This window comes from Ambystoma mexicanum, chromosome 10, assembly GCF_040938575.1.
Source record: "Ambystoma mexicanum isolate Mex_15411 chromosome 10, UKY_AmexF1_1, whole genome shotgun sequence".
NCBI lineage: Eukaryota > Metazoa > Chordata > Amphibia > Caudata > Ambystomatidae > Ambystoma > Ambystoma mexicanum.
In genome coordinates, this window is record NC_090932.1 from 1009952085 (window position 1) to 1009971063 (window position 18979).

Below are 18979 nucleotides of genomic sequence, written 5' to 3' on the forward strand. Positions count from 1 at the left end.
CTGCGTTGAGACAATGGGCCTCGCTTTGTAAACGAAACCTTCGAGCACATCACAGCCCTGCTGGCGATTAAGCATAAATTTTCCTGTACTTATCATCCGCAAGCAAATGGATTTGTGAATGTCTCAATGGCTTGCTGAAGGAAAAAATAGGCAAAATAAAAGCAACATTAAAGAGGGGATGGCTACATTTCCTACCAGTAGCCTTGCTTGCATTGCACAATCAACCTTGATCGGACCACCATTTAACCCCTCATGAGACACCCAGAGTACAGCCACTGTCTCAAGTGATGAAATATGCAAATATCTCGATTCAATAATGGGCAGTGCTTCTTTTATCTCTCAACAGCTCCAGTCCTGATGGGGGAAGTCGAAGAAGTATGAGGAAGATAATTCACCTGTAATGGCCTCTGAATGGCTCAAGCAACCACTTCTTTACCCAGGGGACCAGGTTTATTCATGTAATTTTGTCTGGTACTGGTACAAGCCCAGGTTTGAGGGCCCTTATTCCGTAGAACAAGCAACCGACAGAGCAGTGAAACTTGTGGCCTGGAAATACCTTGGGGACATCAAGCCTTGCAGAGGTGAGGCCTCCTCTGTTCAACATGTAGACAATTTGTTGCAAGAAGAAGAAGAAAGAGAAAAAAACACCTCAGTGAATGCACACATGATCAGAAACTAGAGCTATACAATTTAGACTAGGCACACTATCTTTCCCTCACACTAGGTAATCATTGCAAAAGTTTGGGCTGATTTTAGCTAATGATTCTATACCTGCACAAACTTTGAGAAGCACTTTTTTCCAAACTCTCAGCTACATCTGGACAGAGGATACCGCTTAAAGTGTTCTTTTATGATTTCCTTCTTTATGTGGCACACACTTATCCAATATTAACTCTAGGGGACACATCTGTCATCGCATTGCTCAATAGTGCCAAGGTGCTACTTGTCTGGGAGCGATTGTTTTCTGTTGCACTTGCTCAGTATTACGGCAGCAGAGCTTAACTAACAGACCAAAACAGTAGTGATGTATTGTAAAGACTTTTTCAAGTGGTCTTATGAACTCTGTGTACAATATAAAAGACATCTGACACTACAAAATAAAATTGAAGCTGTGACAAGATCTATTGTGTTGATATTTCTTGCCTTCAGTTGTCTCTACTTCTTTAGCCTCTTTGCACTACAAAAGGTTGTATTGTCACATGCAAATGCTTTGATCTCTGATAATACAAACCCTATTCCTCTTACTGAAGCCATAATTGGGTGGGTAACCAACACTGCCCGAGATGTAAAAGGACGTGAAGCGTAGATATAGACTTTGAACACATACATTCATACCTAGCTGATTCGGCCCACGTGTCTAAAAACATGTGGTACCAGCATATGACCAAGGTGGGGACAGCAGACAACGAAGGAGAGCTGCTATGTGTGCTCTCTCATCCCCTATGCCATGAGTACCTCCAGAACATTCATAGCAAAAGAAATCCCAGCAGCGAGAGCACAAAGCCTCATGCACCTGTCACTCTGCACAGCAAGAGGTTGATTCCAGGGGAGAAGGGCTATACCAAGATGGATGTCACAGAAGACGTTCACGTATGAAGACAGCTAGATCAAGACTCAAGAAATGATAGATAACTAACTGGGAGTTATTTCCATAGTTGGTAGCTATCGAAAACCTCCTGCCGTTGGGACTCTTGAGAACCGATCTTGTGTAAGCCATTTATTTCTTCGTTTGTGCAATTTTCTCCATACAATTATTAGATATTTCAAAACAGCTTAACCCTCTAGATTGCGATGGCTGAGCAAGGAGATGTCCCAATGCCGCCTCATGACACCCATTGAGTGAGGGGGGGTAGCTCAGTGGCAAAGTTTGTCTTGGAAGCAAGACAACACATTACAGCACAGGTTCGAATCCCGATCCCGCACTTAGAAACCAATCCATGGTATTAAGCGCATTATAAAAGAAAAAATTTAATTAAGCAAATTCTTGGGATTCAACCTCTAAGGGGGATAATCGCATATCCGGTTGGATTCTAATAAAATATAATCTTTGCATGCAAGTTATGCATCATTTTAGGGATTTCAATCCTGAGCTCTAGGCTCATTGCATCTGTGTTCGAAGAGCACTACGTTGTGAATAATGTGCATTAGTAGGAGGGCATTAACATTCTCTAAGACCATCTTTCTGTTCTGGTCTTTATACTGGAAATAGATTGTTGATAGTAAAAAAAAAAAAAAAAAAACACTTCAGGGGTTCCGTTAACGCACAATACAGGGCAGTAACAGAGAGCGGTAGAGATGGGGATGGGGTGTGGGCAGTATATTTGGGTACCGCTGTGTTAAAACATATTTACAAAACTGGAATGCCTTTTGACAGCTGTATTTGTAAATGCTCCATACGCACATTGATCCCTTCTTCACTTGATCACCTCCACCCTCCTCGCGCTAAAGGAATTACACGGAGTAACTCTGACTTACACCTGGTGATTGCTTTTCTATTCACAATAGAAGTTACACTGAGTAACTTTGACGTACACCTAGCGTATTCAGAGTATGTCAGGTGTAAGTCAAAGTTGCTCAGTCTAACTTATTTTGTGAATAGAAAAGCTCTCTCCAGGTGTAAGTCAGGTGTAAAACAGTTTCTCCATGTAACCTGTTTGTGAAAATTTTGCCCCAGATTTTTAACGAAGGCCATGTCTCAAGTCTGAGGGCCTCATTACACGGTAGGCGGTGGACCAAGGTGCTCTGAGCACCTTGGTCCATGCCGGTAAAATACCGGCACCGCCTTGGAGGAAAGGGGAATTACCGCCCTATTCCAAGGTTGGCGGGGTGGTAATTCCCCCTTCCCCCATTGCCCTTCCCCATTCCCATTTCTGCCCCATAGGGCATAATGGGAATGGGGAAGGTGCTAATTACGGTACCCCAAATTGCGGTACCGTAATTAGCACCCTGGTACCTTTGCGGGTTGGTTTTTAACACCTGCTAAAAAGCAGGCGTTAAAGTACCAACCCGCAAAGGGACCTCGTAGTAAGGCAGTAAGGGTTAACGGTCACCGGAACCATTACCGGTGACCGTTAACCCTTTGAAAGTTGCTTGTGTTTTTTGGTAACAATCTATCTCTCTTGTTGGAACTATGTTTGAATGTAAAGTGAAGTGGTAGAGTGTTAGTACTCTGTAGATACATTTGAAATAGATGCGTCCATAGACAATCTGCCTGACAGACCTGAAATAAACCCTATGAAGGCCATATACAAGCACTTGTAATTGGACTCACCGCTAAAGTTCGACTTTGGTGCAGAAGGAAGGGTTAGAAGAAGAATCTGTTCTCACATAGTAACATTTCTTTGCTTGCTCCTGTTCAATCTCTCCAACGACAAGCATTGGCAATGTCAACAGTTTGGGCTTTTGTGTAGACATGGCAAAGGCATTTACCAGACACTGCTATAGTGGTATTAACTGGCCATCAATGGTAACATCTGCAAAATTGTGCAAATACCTGGGCATATCATAGCTGTGCCTGACAAATGCCTAATAGGTATAAACTAGCCAAAACTGTTGCCATTGCCAACGCTTGTTTTTAAGATAACGTGAGTATTTTTTATGTTTGGATTTGTAGAGCGCACTACAGCCCACAGGCATCGAGGCGCTATTACAGGAGAGAGTGGGTAGGCTTAATTCAGTGTTACAGTGAATTCGGCCCAACAGCAAATGAATGACACGCGTGTGCTTATAAATCAAGTGGCTGAAGACAGACCTGGTTAAAACATTTTCAATACACCAGTATCGCGTTTAAAGCACACATTACTTCATTAATTCTCGGAAGCTGGTTTGAAAAAATACTGGCAGGCACGTCGAGCACACAGTTTGATGGTAAGGATTGATAATGTTAGCTCAAAGTGTTCCCATCAGGAGGTGTTTTGGGCGGGAACGGGCAAAAACTGGGTCGGAATAGCCATATTGATTAGCATGTCCAATACTAAAAAAACTATTGTTAAATTTCATTTTACCAAACATTATTATTGTTATTTTGGCTGGATTGATGTTCATTTTTGTAAATAAATGTTACTGAAAGAGAAGTGAGAAGTTTCATGTGTAGTGCAATTGAAACTTTCGATAATTGATTCGTCGGTGTTCAAGACAGGTATACAATTATTCTCAGTCTTTCGGCAGATATTGAAGACAATCACCTTTTAACTCGCATTCGGTGTAATTTTGTGTGCTGTACAGGTTGCAGATATTCAGTGCATACGTTGGAAAATTGCATAGCTCGTGGGATTACTTAAATACTCTGCAGAAGTGAGACAAATGCCCCGTTGGTCCTTTCCAATGTGCACTAGCCTGCCACAGAAATGCAAAGCAAAACGCCGCACATCACATATTAAATTCAGAGGGATTCCTTGTGAGTATTGTGGTAACTGTTAAACATGCAGTGCGTCATTTCCAAATACCGCAGTTTTTACCGCACTGTGATAGCATGGGTTGTGAAATCCATTTCCGAAATAATTGCCTCCTTTTGTGTGGATGTCAGCATTTTCACAAAGTAGATACTTACCTCCACACAAAAGCATGAAGGGATGCAGTACTATTACCCATGTGGTAAGACCGTATTTTCCGCAAAGGAGTCCCATAGGGTTCCAAAATGGGGAATACCTAACATGTCTACATGACTCTAAATCGTGTAATCGTGTGGATGTTTACTGCACAGGATAACAGTATTGGATTTTGGAGGTATTACCAGTGGTTTTAGCGACAAACTTGTAATGAGGCCCAGAATGGTGTTACATTATTACCTTGTTTTACAACCCGCAGGACTGACAGTATCGAGATGACTGTGTATGACAAACAGCATCAAAAAGCACATTAACTGTTGAAGTAGACATTGCAATGTACATCCAAGGATAGTAATCTCTTCAAGGACCAAGGAGGCGATGGTAAGGACAAATCTGAAAGGACTTTTCAAATAATATGGTATAAAAGAAATCAAGGTATAAGATGAGGAGAGAGGAAAGGAAGAAAGAAAGGAATGGAGAAACAAAGAAAGGAAGGAGATGAGAGGAAATGAAAAAAGGATGGGAAGACAACAGGGGAAAGACAAATGGAAGGGGGAATGTGAGAAAAGAAGCACAGTGATGAGATCGGAGGAAAATGGAAAGAAAAGGGGGAGATGGGAGGAAAGAAGAAGTGGGAGATGAGAGAAGAAGAAAGGAAGGGAGGAAAATATAGGAAAGAAGAAAGAAAGGCACTGAGATGTGAGAGTAGAAGACAGGAAGGGAGGGCATGATAGGAAAGAAGAAAGGAAGGAGATGAGAGAGAAGAAGAAAGTAATGGAGGGTATGATAGGAGAGAAGAAAGGAAGGAGGAGAGATGAATGCAGCAGGGAGATGAGACAGGTGGAAGAAAGGAATGAAGGAGGGGATGAGAGAAAAAAATGGGAGGGAAGAGATGAGAAAAAAGAATAAAGAAAGGGAGGAGCTGAGAGGAAAGAAGCATGGAGGTGAGACAGGCGAGATAAGGAAAGGAAGGCATGGTGTGAGAGGAAAGGTGAAAGGAAGGGAAGAGATGAGAAGACCAATGTTAGGCAGTTGAAATCAGGGGGGGGGCAGATGTTTAGATGGGGAAATGGAGGTACACGGCCTGTGGCCTCTTTCTGAATGTGGATCCAAAAGATTCATAGTATCTCTCTCAAACAATGGAAACCTTTTCCCCTTAACTTATTCTGTAGACATGCTCATCTACTTCGCTAAATCCTCTCCTCTGGAACCATGCAAGCAGCCACTCTTTATTCATTCTTGAAGATCTGCAATAATCAATTTCCAGGTATACCAGTAGTATTTACAAAAAGCAAATGTCTGCAGCTCGGATTGGCCCCTGTCAATATTGCCCCAGGCTAAACCTTGGGGTAAAATCGACACTCCTTATAGCCCAAGCTTACTGAAGGCATAATGTGTGCTGTCTGGACATTTCTGGAAGGACTTCAAAGAGATGTATCTTCCCAAAGCGCCAAACACTAGAATCAACCAAAGTTGGCTAATAATCAAGTGTTCTTTAATTTTCAGCAGCTGCCAACATGTGTTTCGACCTTAAACCACAGGTCTTCATCAGGACTATGACATCACTGTTCCAAAAAATGTATATACATTTCTACATATACATAAAATGCATATTAAATAAAAACATAAATGAATAATACAATAGTACAAACCAGAAGCAAGGCCAGCGGTGGGTCACATAAAGGGAGGAAAAGAAAGAATTCTCACAATGACGATTCATTACAGTTGACATCTCAACTATTTGAATTGTGCTCTAGCACTTAATTAATCACGTTCATGCATTGTTAGTCATGGTACATCAACTTAAGTTCCAATGCACAAGTGCATTCTTGTGTCCACCACCAACACTCCATTAGATATGTTAACCAAGACATATAACGATACATTTATGTCCCTCTTTATTCATTCTTGAAGATCTGCAGTAATCCATTTGCAGGTATACCAGTAGTATTTACAAAAAACAAATATCTGCAGCTCGGATTGGCCCCTGTCAATATTGCCACAGGCTAAACCTTGGGGTAAAATCGACACTCGTTATAGCCCAAGCTATATAGGCCAACACGTGTTTTGACCTTCAACCACAGGTTTTCATCAGGGCTATTACATCACTGTCCCCAAAAAAAAATATATATATTTGTACATATATATAAAATTCATATTAAATAAAAACATAAATGAATAATACAATAGTACAAACCAGAACACAGGCCAGCGGTGGGTCACATAAAGGGAGAAAAAGAAAAGAAAACAGACATCATGGTACATCAACTTAAGTTCCAGTGCACAAGTGCATTCTTGTGTCCACCAACAACACTCCATTAGATGTGTTAACCAAAATATATAACCATACATTTGTGCCCCTCTAGCCATCACCATATCAGTGGTATGTGAATTAAAGCTAGTATAGAAATGGAGAAAATTAATTTTTGATTTTGTTTTTCTTTATATAGGATGTTAGCATTCAAGTTGCTCTTATTCAAACGGTCTCCTCCAATTCTATGACACAACATCAAAAAAGACCATACCTAATCTTAAAACCTAATTCACCAAACAAATTAATAAATATAGCTTATCTTATGTGATCCTGCACTCCAATATACAAGTATCTTACTTACACCAATCCTGACAATTCTTAGTTGATAAACTTTCTACAGTCTCTTGTTATAGTCCTTGACATAAGTGTCAAACACCTGAACATATACAAACTTGAAAAACCGTGTTATGTTTACTAACCCAAATTGTGCAACTCATCATAAATGCAATTGCTCCCCTAATGAAAATAGCATCCGTCTTCTTACCCAATAGCTTAGCGCCGACCTTACATGTGTGATTTCCACTCAAAAGGACAACATTGATGCTATTTTGTGGGATTAGTTCCAGCAACTCAGGTCCTAAAAATAATGAATAACACACTCTAGTATCTGTAATTATCCACTGCCCAGTCTCTTAACAATAAACGTGCTTCTCGCCTCTCAAAATACATTTGTTTGTAATTTCTACTTACTTCTGTCAGACTTATCTAAGCCTCTCACTCTTCCCGTGGCAACAGAAAGCGGCGTTCCGCCTGGCGCAAGGGCGCCATCTTGTTCGCATCCCAAATATAGACGTACGGTGACGTATAAATATGTCATGAAACAGTTCCTTCAATAAATATATTTGCATATATTCAATTAATATTTTTACGTTATGCATAACATTGACCATATAATCATGAAAGTTTCACTCAAATGTATCATTCAATTCATTGGTGATTTTAAGTGTTTCCTGTCATCTTCTCTGATATGAGCAAGAATTCAGGTTCATTCCATGTTTGTATCTCTATATCCATGCTAAGTTTAATGAGCAACTTCTAACGCTAACAATTAGCCAATTATGTAATTTTCTTTCTGCCTTTCAATGTCTTAGTGGTTGACCTCATTATTGTCAATCACAGACTTTATTATTCGCTTTTCCACAAACATCCTTGTGTCTGTCTAAAGTAATTGCTCCAATACAAAGATTAGTAACCATATTATAAAGTCAATCACATCACAGTCTTATTGCGTATATTGGTAGTTTGTGCCTTAAGTTTATGAAATGTACACAATACTTTAGAGTTCCCAGAAAATGACCCATTTCATGATCTGAATTAAGACCTCTAAGTATAGTTCTATATTTGCATATAATGTTTGCTTCCAATCTCCAAAGCGCCCTTTCCCTATTGCCACCTCTTGGATCTTTATGTATTGTTCTTAGACCAGTGAATCTAATTCCTGCCTTGTCATCCATTTAATGGCATTCCTGCCAATGAACAGCTAATGGCAACCTCATATCCTCTTTGTGTAATGCATGTATATGTTCCATAATTCGAATATGAATCTACCGTATTGTGCTTCCTATATACACAAGATCACACACAGAAATAATTCCATAAACCACAAATTTGGGTCTGTAGTTAAAAAAATATTTTATATACAAATCCTCATTTATATTAACAATTAGACTTTGACATTTTTTGCATACTGACACATACTACTATTTCCACATTTGTGGAATCCACCTAAATCATGATGCATCCATGTCCTAGTAGTCTGTATCTGTATCGGCTTTAGAAAAGATGGACATAAAGCATTTTTCAATGTTGGTGCTTTCATATAGACTATGCTTGGTCTTTTTACTACCTTTTGTGCAATGTATCTACAGGCTGATTTCTCAGCTGCACTAATGGCCCTTGTCTTCTTTTTTCACCATTTCACATGTGTTAGTTCCTTCTGGGCTTTTACTCTGCTGTTTAGATCAGGTTTGAGACCATTTTGTTTTGCGTTTGGCGGGCTTCAGCCCTGAAGCCCGCCCAGGCTCCGTTGTGTCTGGGAAGGCAGGAAGTGAGGGAGGAGCCCGAATCTTCAATGGCCTTTGTTTGTAGGCATGCCTGGCCAAAACCAGTTGCAACTGGGTGGGTGGCTGTCCTAGAGCACAACCCCCCCCCGTGTGGTGTGATTGGCAGGTTAGTACTGTGAATGAATGGGATTTCACATAAAAGCCCAAGGGTTTTGGGACTACAGGCAGAGTCGACCACTGGAACATCAAATATGAATAAGAAGACACAGCAAGACACCAGCAGCTCCTTCCAGGACCGCAAAAGCACTGGTGAAGCCTTTCAGCTGGGCTGACCCTGTTTTCCCACCGACAGGGAAGCTCCGCCAAGGATGACTTCCTCCCTTAGGCTGGTGGGACCAACTAGCCTCAAGACCTGCTTCGTTCTGGGCCAAGCCCTGAGTCGCTGTGACTTTCCTGAGCCTCAATTTCCCAATACCAGGATACCTGGACCACCGACGAGTGTAACTCATTCCTGCAAACAAATCCGGCCAAAACCTTGTGGGCATCTTCGAGGACCTCCAGAAGCAGGAATTCTTCATCCAGAAACCCCTAACCAGAGTCCATGACTGAGGCACCAAGGAAACTCCAACCACAGCTATTCGTTCTTCCTTGGCACTGAGAAAAAGGCACCAAAACCTTAGAAAGCCGCTAAAACTAGTGGTTTGTAAACTTGGAGACCCAGCTGATCTGGGTTAATGTCCACTTGAGTGTCGAATTTTTGGTATTTCGAGTGAATCTCCTGATTTTGATTTATCGTGATGTTTACTTCAAATCAGTTGATTTCTAAGATGACTTGTATGGCATTTAGTAGTCTTTGTAGTCAACAAAATTCAGATCATATGCGTCGGCCAACCATTGTATTTCTGTATCGCCAAGCTTCAGAGGCAACCTACAAGTGGTGACCAGGTATGATGGTAAATTAGCCAAATAGAGGTTAAAATGTTGCAATCTCATGGGACATTGGTTCGGCAGTGTTAAGTCGCACCCTGACTTCAGTTTTCTCTTGTATGGACATTATGAAGTACAATCGTTTTGAGTCAAAACCCCAATTCTTCATTTTTCTGTGCGGTTGTAAATGGATAAGTCTGTTGAACGAACAGGGCAGTGAAATCAAGCAATGGTGCCTATAAACAGTGTTGCTATTTGGCCAACTACATTACCGCCATTACTAGATGTCTGAGTTCTAAAGCCTGTCCTGTTGATAAGCTCGAATATCAACCTATAACATGCTGGATGTTTTCTTGGACCTTGTTTTTGTAAATTAGGACTGCATTACTCTTTGACCATGTGGATGTGATTGTCCCCCCAAATTGCCTCAAATAGCCAATATAAATAACTAGCTCAAAAGTCTGGATCAATTTTATGCAAGACATTACTCAAATGGCCGAGTCCAGGTGCTCTCTGCGATTTTATTTTCATGATGATGGCCTTAATAGTTTTAACTGATGCTGGTAGTGTAGGGTTGTTGTGTATGCGACTTTAGGGATCCCCATGTTTCGCTCTGTGATGGAGCTTACCCTGCCAACGGCAAATGCGTGTTCTATGTAAGCTGCTGTTGTTGGATTGATTTGGGCGGTTTGAGACACTGAGCGTTTGGTGTTCATTGATAGACATGATGGTTAGTACTCACACCACTTCTGTGTTGAGGATGATTGCTGTGTGAATGTTAAGCAGTTATGATAACTCTCTTACAGTTCCCGCATCTGCTCTAATCTAATACTAAGAGTTGTATCATTATATTGTATTAAGCCCCCACTCTTATTAACTTTTGACTGTTTCTAAACAATATTGATTCATGCTTTTCTCTTATAACTGGTTGGCTTTTTGTTGTCAGAGATACGCATTTCACAAAATATTCATGCAGCACCATTTTGTTGGTGTCTCCTAACAGTTCAAATTCAAATTCCAATTCAGCTTATCATGACCAATACTTATTACACATTTACAGGCCACTCCGTCCATTTAATACAATGGTTAAATGTGATATTCTCGAATATTAAAGGCTGCGCACAAAATACTTTTTCCAGCTGATTTGGTGAAGCCTTTCATATTCAAAATATCTTTCCTTTCACCCATTCCCCCCAGCCCGCTCTCACCAGTGAAATCGTGGGGTTTCACCCCCAAACTCCCCTTTTCATCCTGCCCCTTATCTCCCCATAACCATCCCCCCATGCACACACAAAGACACACACACCTTCTCCCCTGCCCCTCCCTCCACACTACCCCACAACATACACACAGACATGCAAACAGACAAACAACTGACAGCCAATTTCTGTCTTCCCCTTCCCGTCCTTTCAGTGCCTGTCAGTTTCTGCGCACACTCGTGTGTGACATGAACTTGACAGATTTAGAAAGACAGGTCTGAGTGGTCTTAGAGCGGTCTTTCTAAATTGTTTTTTTCCTTGCTAAAAATAAAGAGTGATTTTCACTCTATACCAATTAATTTGCTGGCCCTCCAGCGTCAGTAGTAAAGGAAGGTTTGATCGGTTTCCTATTTTCCCCATCTTTTAGCCATATCAATGTGAGTGCTGAATAGTCGCTTTCGTCTCTAGGTTTAACTTCAAGAAGGCTAGCATGCCTTCAGGGGTCTGCAACCCGGGGCTCTCCAGATGTTTTGTACAACTCCCATGATCCCTCACCATTGACTATGCTGGCAATTAATGGTGGTATTGCAGACCCCTGCGACATCATGTCCAAAGGCAGATATACATAATCCATTACCAAGGCCGATTTGGGTCTAATCTGTGCATAATTAGCTGGTGTGTCTCCACAAAACCTTCCATTCAGGATGGTCATGTTCAATGTCATTTGGATGTCATTACATCCTTGGCTGGGAGCAAAGGTGTTTTGTTCATGTACTCCCTAATGACAACTCCAATTATTAGCATTTTAAGCTACTTTCCATGAACGGAACAGTGCAACCTTTACTCCTGTACCTTACATGATACAAACCATACATAACAAGGCTTTTAATCTGCATTGTGTGCTTGTGTTCTGTTTCTGGCAATGTAGTCTGTTATATCCAGGGTCCGGCCACAAATGACTCTGACACTCCAGTTAACTGTTATATTGTTTACTTCAGTTCAGGTACATCAAATACAGTTCTTGGAGTCAGGTAAGTAAAGGGGAACATAGGACACCCACCGGCATCCTCTCTCAGGGCTTACATCCTTGCAACTGACAAACCTGGAACACACCCAGAGATAAACATTCTAAGCCCTGCATTCCATCTCAAGATTCTAGTCACTTGCACCATATGCATGCAAAGTTAATCACAACACATCTTCCCCCTATAGGGACAACAACAAGAGCAGTAAAATATGGGTGACAGGATCAATATTTCTTCAAAAAATGTGTCCAGTAAAGTCCCACCTGAAAAACAAAAGATTAGTCATAACATTTCACAACAACCAAAAACATCTCCAAAAACGTAGACCTTGTCTCCACTCCATAAATCTTATTAACATCAAAAGTCCATCTGTGCATTAAAAGTAAAAGTCCACCTGTGAGAAAACATGTTAGTCTACCTACATGAACTTGTTAAGGATGAACAATGTTATAAACACTATATCAACTCTAGTCTCTTAATGCATTAACTATCATGCAGAAAGCATCAACACTCATAACACTAATAACTCATCTCTAATATCTCATCTCACTCCCTTCACACCACATCCACTGAAGCTACACCTCATACACTCAGAACTTTAAAAAGATCCATGCACAGCACCACTCCATACTACTGCTACATCACCAGTAACTTGTTTACATTTACATTGCCATATATCACCTTGTTCTAGCCCAATTTAAAACCACACTGTTCATGCAAAAGCTAAACACTATAACGTTGACCTTGTACCTGAGTCAACAACCACACCATTCCCCACACACATGCCATATGGGCGAATTGAGCATTGAACATGGGAACCAAGTAAAAGAAACACCCCATCAATGTCCAAAATTCAAGCCTGCAGGGCCCATACTGATAATGTGCCTATGCGAAAATGTAGGGTTAAACAACCAGTTCCCAAAAACACTTACTTTGACACTCATCCAAACATCACACGTGCGTCAAAGCAAAAACAAATTAGTGCACACCAACCTTTAAGCTTTAACGTCCACCTGTTGAAAAAACATTTTTGTTAGACATTCCTGCTAGACATCAGCTCCACTCAAACTGAGGGAAGACTCTGCAAACGGTTAGCTCAACTCCCATTCACCCACAAATCCAAGTAATCACTGAACCAAAATCGCTATCAACAGCAACAAAAACTACATTACCAGTGCATAGGCTAACACACTACTACAATGCCATAACATGTACTAGACATTTCTCTTCTAACATGAACATTGCCATGGAGTAACAAAATAAACAATTGGCACAAAAATTCAACAACAATCGATCTTCAAATAAACACTGCCCCAACGCAATCCTCACACAGCTGCTCGCTCTCCTCACAGGCTGCATGAAATAACATGTAGTGCATGGCTCGTCAGGGCAAGGTAAATCAAATTGTACCTTCCTCGCAGATGCATCCGTTAACCGTAAGATGAGCGGTGTCCGCTGACAAACCCCTGATGACAGTTTCTCTTCATCCTCACACGGCCCATACTGATTTTTTTTTTAAACGTATTTTATTGGCATTTGTATTAGATGCATACAGATACAAGAAAATTAACTAAAACAATAAACATAAACAACAACAGTCTTCATTCAAAACAGTTCCTCTTACTTAGGTGGGCATGGCTGCAAATAGGGGTTCCGATGTCACGGGAAGTGGGAGGGATCTCGGTCAAGAAGATCACCATATCCAGGCGAGTGCGAGGGATCAGTTATGGCAAAGTGGTGGGGTTTATCAAGGGGGTTTATGGTCTGCACTGAAGTGTATATCTCTCAGGAGGGCCTTCCAAGAGTCTAGAGTGCCACTCGCAATGTCGCCGCTAGAGATGATACCATCTTGCCAGGCTCTGGTTTCGGCTGCAGTCCATCTCTCTAGTTCTTTCATCCAGCGTTCATGTCTAGGGCCCCCTGGTGTCTTCCATGCCATGGCTATAGTTCTTTTGGCAAGGAGACATGCAATGTCCATCAACTTAACAACATGTTTGTATTTGCTTTGTCTGGGGTAGACCCCTAATAAGCATTCCCCGGGTGTCCATTCATATCTGCTTATCTCGGCATCAATGCAGGTCTGTTTAACTTTGGACCACAGCGCCATTGTCCTGGTGCAAGTCCAGAACATGTGGATCAGATCAGCTTTGTCGTTCCCACACCATGGGCAAGCCGGGAAGGTTTGTTTGTTGAAGGAGGCCACCCTGTGTGGGGTCATATACGTCCGATATAGGACATTTAGTTGTTTCTGAGCGAATCTGGAGTTTCTCAACACCTTCTTGAGGTATAGTAACGTTCTTTCCCATTCCTTGTCTATAAGCGTAGTTTCGAGGTCCGTTTCCCATTTCGCCTTCAGTGTCGCACTTTTGGGGTTGGGTTTGTCGATGAGCCTCTTATAGAGTCGAGAGACCGGTTTCAAGCCATCCGTAAGGTCGTGCATCTCCTGTAACAGTGGGTCTGGGGTGGGTTCCTCCGGCCAGCTGCACCAGACCTTCTTGGCGGTTTGTTTGAGCCGGTGATACCGGAGAAACTGGCCGCTTAATAGCCCTTCATTAGCCTGCAGTGACTCAAAATCCCTGAATTCGCCCTCCTCAAACATATCCCCCATGTGTAAATTCCGGAGCCCTCCCATCTCCTAGCTGTGGAGAGATCCGATTCTGTTCTGCACACGTCAACCAGAATGGGGTTGTCTGGAGAGTAAGGGTGTTTCACCTGCCTGATGTAGCAGGTTCTGGTCCAAATCTGCCTACCAAGTTCGACGATCAGGGGGGCATCTGGGGATTGTCGTAGAGGGTTCCAAAGAGTTTCTTTGGGGAATATTCTGGAGGGAGATTGTCGCAATAGTCCCAGCTCGGCTGATGGATCGTCTGAGAGCCACTTCGTCACGTGGCTAAGCTGTGCTGCAAGATAATACAGCTGAAGGTCTGGGAGTTGTATTCCCCCTTCCTTGTATGGGAGGGATAGGGTAGCCAAAGTCAATTTATGCCTGGTAGGTCCCCATAGGAAGTCCTTGATAAGTGCCTCCAATTTCTTAAAGAAGGGCGGTCTGACGTAGTGGCATATGTTGACGAAGAAATACAGAAATCGGGGGAGGATTATCATCTTAACGATTGCTGCTCTGCCTACCATTGCAAGTGGGAGTCTAGACCAAAATTTCATGGATCTGCGAAGGCTGGTTATTGCTACTTCCGTGTTGTGCTCGTGTGTGAGCATCGGGGTGTGGCTCACATTAATTCCTAGGTACTGAAACGTGTCGAGTTGCCACTTTATCCCAATGTCCAGGAGATCAGTTTCTTCTAGGCCTCTCAGGCTAGCCAAGGGAAAGGCAGAGGATTTCAGTCTACTGAATTTGATCCCAGAGTATTTTGCATAGTTGTCTAGTAGATCCAATGTGATTGGTGCGTTGATCTGGGGATCTTTCAAGTATAAAAGGACATCGTCCGCATATAGGGATATTATGTTATGTTCGTTGCCCACTTTGATGCCAGCGTCAAAGAACTGTTTCCTAAAATGTATGGCAATCGGCTCCAGGCCCAATATGTATAGCATGGGTGACAGTGGGCACCCTTGTCTGGTGCCCCTTTGTATTTTCCACGATTCAGACACTGTTCTGCCGGTTTTAACTCTTGCCACAGGAGAATTATAGAGTACTGTGATCCATCTGACAAAGCCCTCGCCAAACTCGAACCCTCCCAGCACCTCGACAAGCCACTCCCAGAAGATAGAATCAAAGGCCTTGATGGCATCGAGTGATAGTACTGCTAGGTCTTCTTCATTCTCATAGGTTTCGGCCATAATGTGTTGGAGCCTTCTCAGGTTGGCTGTGGTATTACGTCCTGGAACAAAACCATTCTGGTCTTCGTGGATTAGGGACCCTACCACCCTAGCGAGTCTGCTGGCCAGTATAGTGGTGAGAATCTTGCTGTCATAATTTAACATGGCCAGAGGGCGATAGGAGTCACAGTCAGTGGGTGGTTTGTTTGGTTTGAGCATGGGAATAATTATTGTCTCTTTCATAGTGTTAGGTAAGACCCCGTTTTCGTAGGCCTCTAGGTAGACATCGTGGAGGATTGGGGTGAGGGTGGATTCGTATGTTTTGTAAAATTCAGGCGGGAGGCCGTCACTTCCGGGAGCCTTATAGGTGGCCAGCGATCTTATTGCTCCTGTCACGTCTTCTGCTTTGATTTCCATCTCCAGTGCCTCTCTCTGTTCGCTGGATATTTTGGGGAGGCCTATCTCTTCCAGTGTTTCTTTAATTTCATCTCTGTCTATTTGTGTGTCATGGGAGTACAATCTGGAGTAGAATTTGGCAAACGCTTCATTAATTTCTAGTTGTGTCTTGTGACGTATCCCATTTTCGTCCAGTATCTCCGTTGGGAGGTGCCTGCGGCGTTCACGCTTACACAGCCAGGCCAGCAGTCTGCCGGGTTTGTCGGACTCCTTGTGAGACCTGGTAGTGTATGTTGCGAAGTCAAACTTCTCTAATCTGTCCCAGGAAGATTGGCATTTCTCGCAGGCTTCCTTCAACTTCATTTCGACCTCTGGAGTAATGGCTGAGGTGGATTCTAGACGAGAGATCTCTTCCTCTTGTGCTTCGAGTTCAGTCCTCAATTGCATGCAAGTGCCTGCAGCTTTTGATATTATTTCTCCTCTAGCCACCACCTTCATGGCTTCCCACAATGTGCTCCAGGTAGATACTGAGCCTTTATTAATGTCAATGTATTCTTCTAGTTTCTCACACGGCCCATACTGATATTGTGCCCTACAACAATGCTATGTCACACGTCTCCGCACGTTGCCAGGTCCCCTTTTTTTTTCGTTTGCTCCTCCAGCATTCCAAGACAGAGAATGTATCAAGTTGTGACGACTTCACAACTCACAAGAGCCTTCGCCATCACCCCCTGTATTCCAAATGACGTAATCATTCAGGCTGGGCATCCATGAGAGCAGAGCTCCCCTCTTCAACAAACTTTTCTGGAACAATCAGCCAAACACTTTGTGCCCTAGCACACACCCAATGGAATTAAATCTCAATCACGTTAGCGCCACCAGTACATACCAAAATTGACACCAAGTTGTCCAAAATCTGACCTAAACCCAAAATGAGGGTACACCAATTGTACTAAAGATCAAACAACAAAATCCAACCCCAACACGCTCTCGACAACACACCTGCACACTGATCCACCCACCATTATCCACGACACCCAGCCAACAAATTTAGCAATAAACATGGGTAAAAAAAAAACAGAGCGCCCAATTCAAAGTCCATAGTTTAAGCCTGTGGAGTTGATTTCACTGTGTGCCTGTGGCAAGAAATGTTAGATCAGAAAACACAATGCATAATAACTATCACATTGAACATTGGATCTTACTGTATCAAACAACATTGGATCTTGCAGTCGCAAACAACAAACCTCACTCACACGTCACCCCACACATGTCTGCCAACATATGCCAATAGCGCCACATACACACAACAAGTCAGCCAACATATGCCAAAACTATGGCGCCAAATCCTAGGAACAACATTTCCCTTGTAAACTGTGTTTCAACACTTTTACCGTAGGAACCTGTCACGTCTCCACATGCACACCCTGCTGGGCGTCCTACTTTCACGCTGTCTAACCCACACTCACCTGGCAGAGCAGCCATCGTCCACACACAGAGGCGGCAACATCCTACCAAACAATGGAAAGTACCGGCTGGCAGTCCAGGAGTGTTCCGACCTTCCATTCGATGGCAATTGCCATGGAAACTCCTGCGTGGCAGGCGCTGCCTTCGGTATCCAAGGACATCCAAGCGTCACGTAAGGAGGCTGTCATGACAGCCTCGGTCATCCATCATCATGTGACATTCCTCTCGTCTCACGCTTCCGTAATCCGAATCACGTGACTGCCTCGAGCAGTTAAATTCAACAAACGAAACGGAAGCGGTGCTTCACAGCTGACCTCGCGAGGACTGTTTGGCGTTTTGTGGTTTCCTTCGACTTATTGAATACTACGACCACGGATTGTTTAACGGATTGATTCTGCTGATTCCCTTCATTTGCTTGTTTACCTTGGACCTTGCTCACGCTTATCATCGGCTCTTGACCCTGGAACTGTTTTGCTGGACTGCACATTGGATAATCCTTTGCTCAGGAACTTTGCTTTGGAACGTTGAATCTTGGAACTCTGAATCCACCGTTCTTTACCACATTTCGTCTTCTGGACTACAGTACATTGCTGTTGGTGCTCTTCCGACCCAGGTGTTGTTTCATTCCCCAAGCCACACAGGACGTCTGCCTGGCTACCCTCCCTTTGTTCTCACCACACTAAGGCTAGTGTTACAGCATTCGGGTAAGCCTTACTCCTATTCTTTGTTACATTGCACGTTGTCCTTATTACACCTTTGTCAATAACCACTCATTGCTTTACAGTGGTCAGGGGGTCCTTCCGGCGTTCCTGGTTCCTGATTGATGGCTCACAAATCCTGTGGCCTCAAAGACTGCACAGGCAGTTATTGGCTATCTGCCTGTGTGGTACTTGGGGACGGAGGTCATTATTAATCTGCACAACCATCAAGATCAGAACAGAACCACCCATTCCCTTACAAACTATGTCCAAACACACAGTCAACGTGCCACAACAGATAGCGCCACCACACGGGAACCGCCAGTTCCCTTACAAACTGTGTATCCACACACACACAGCGACATACTAACGGGACCAAAAATCCCTGCAACAAAGTCTGCGTAACACCGCAAAATTACAAAAGGGCCATAACACCCCATACCAGACACTGCCGCTCAAATCACTCACAATTCCATCTATGAGTACCTAACACTACCCTTCCCTCAAGACATACCATACGGGCGAATTGAACATTAAATATGGAGTGAATGCAAAATTAACACCTCAAACCAGTCCCATCATTTAAGCTCACAGAGCCCAAATGGCAATATTCCTGAAGAAAAAATTGA

The 18979-nt window shown here is 42.9% G+C and overlaps 1 protein-coding gene across 1 annotated transcript in view; it reads left to right on the top strand.

The window, feature by feature from the left end:
- The window catches only part of ECE2 (endothelin converting enzyme 2), a 513778-nt gene that overhangs the window by 281453 nt on the left and 213346 nt on the right, over positions 1–18979 (top strand). The gene's annotated exons all lie outside the window — the stretch shown is intronic.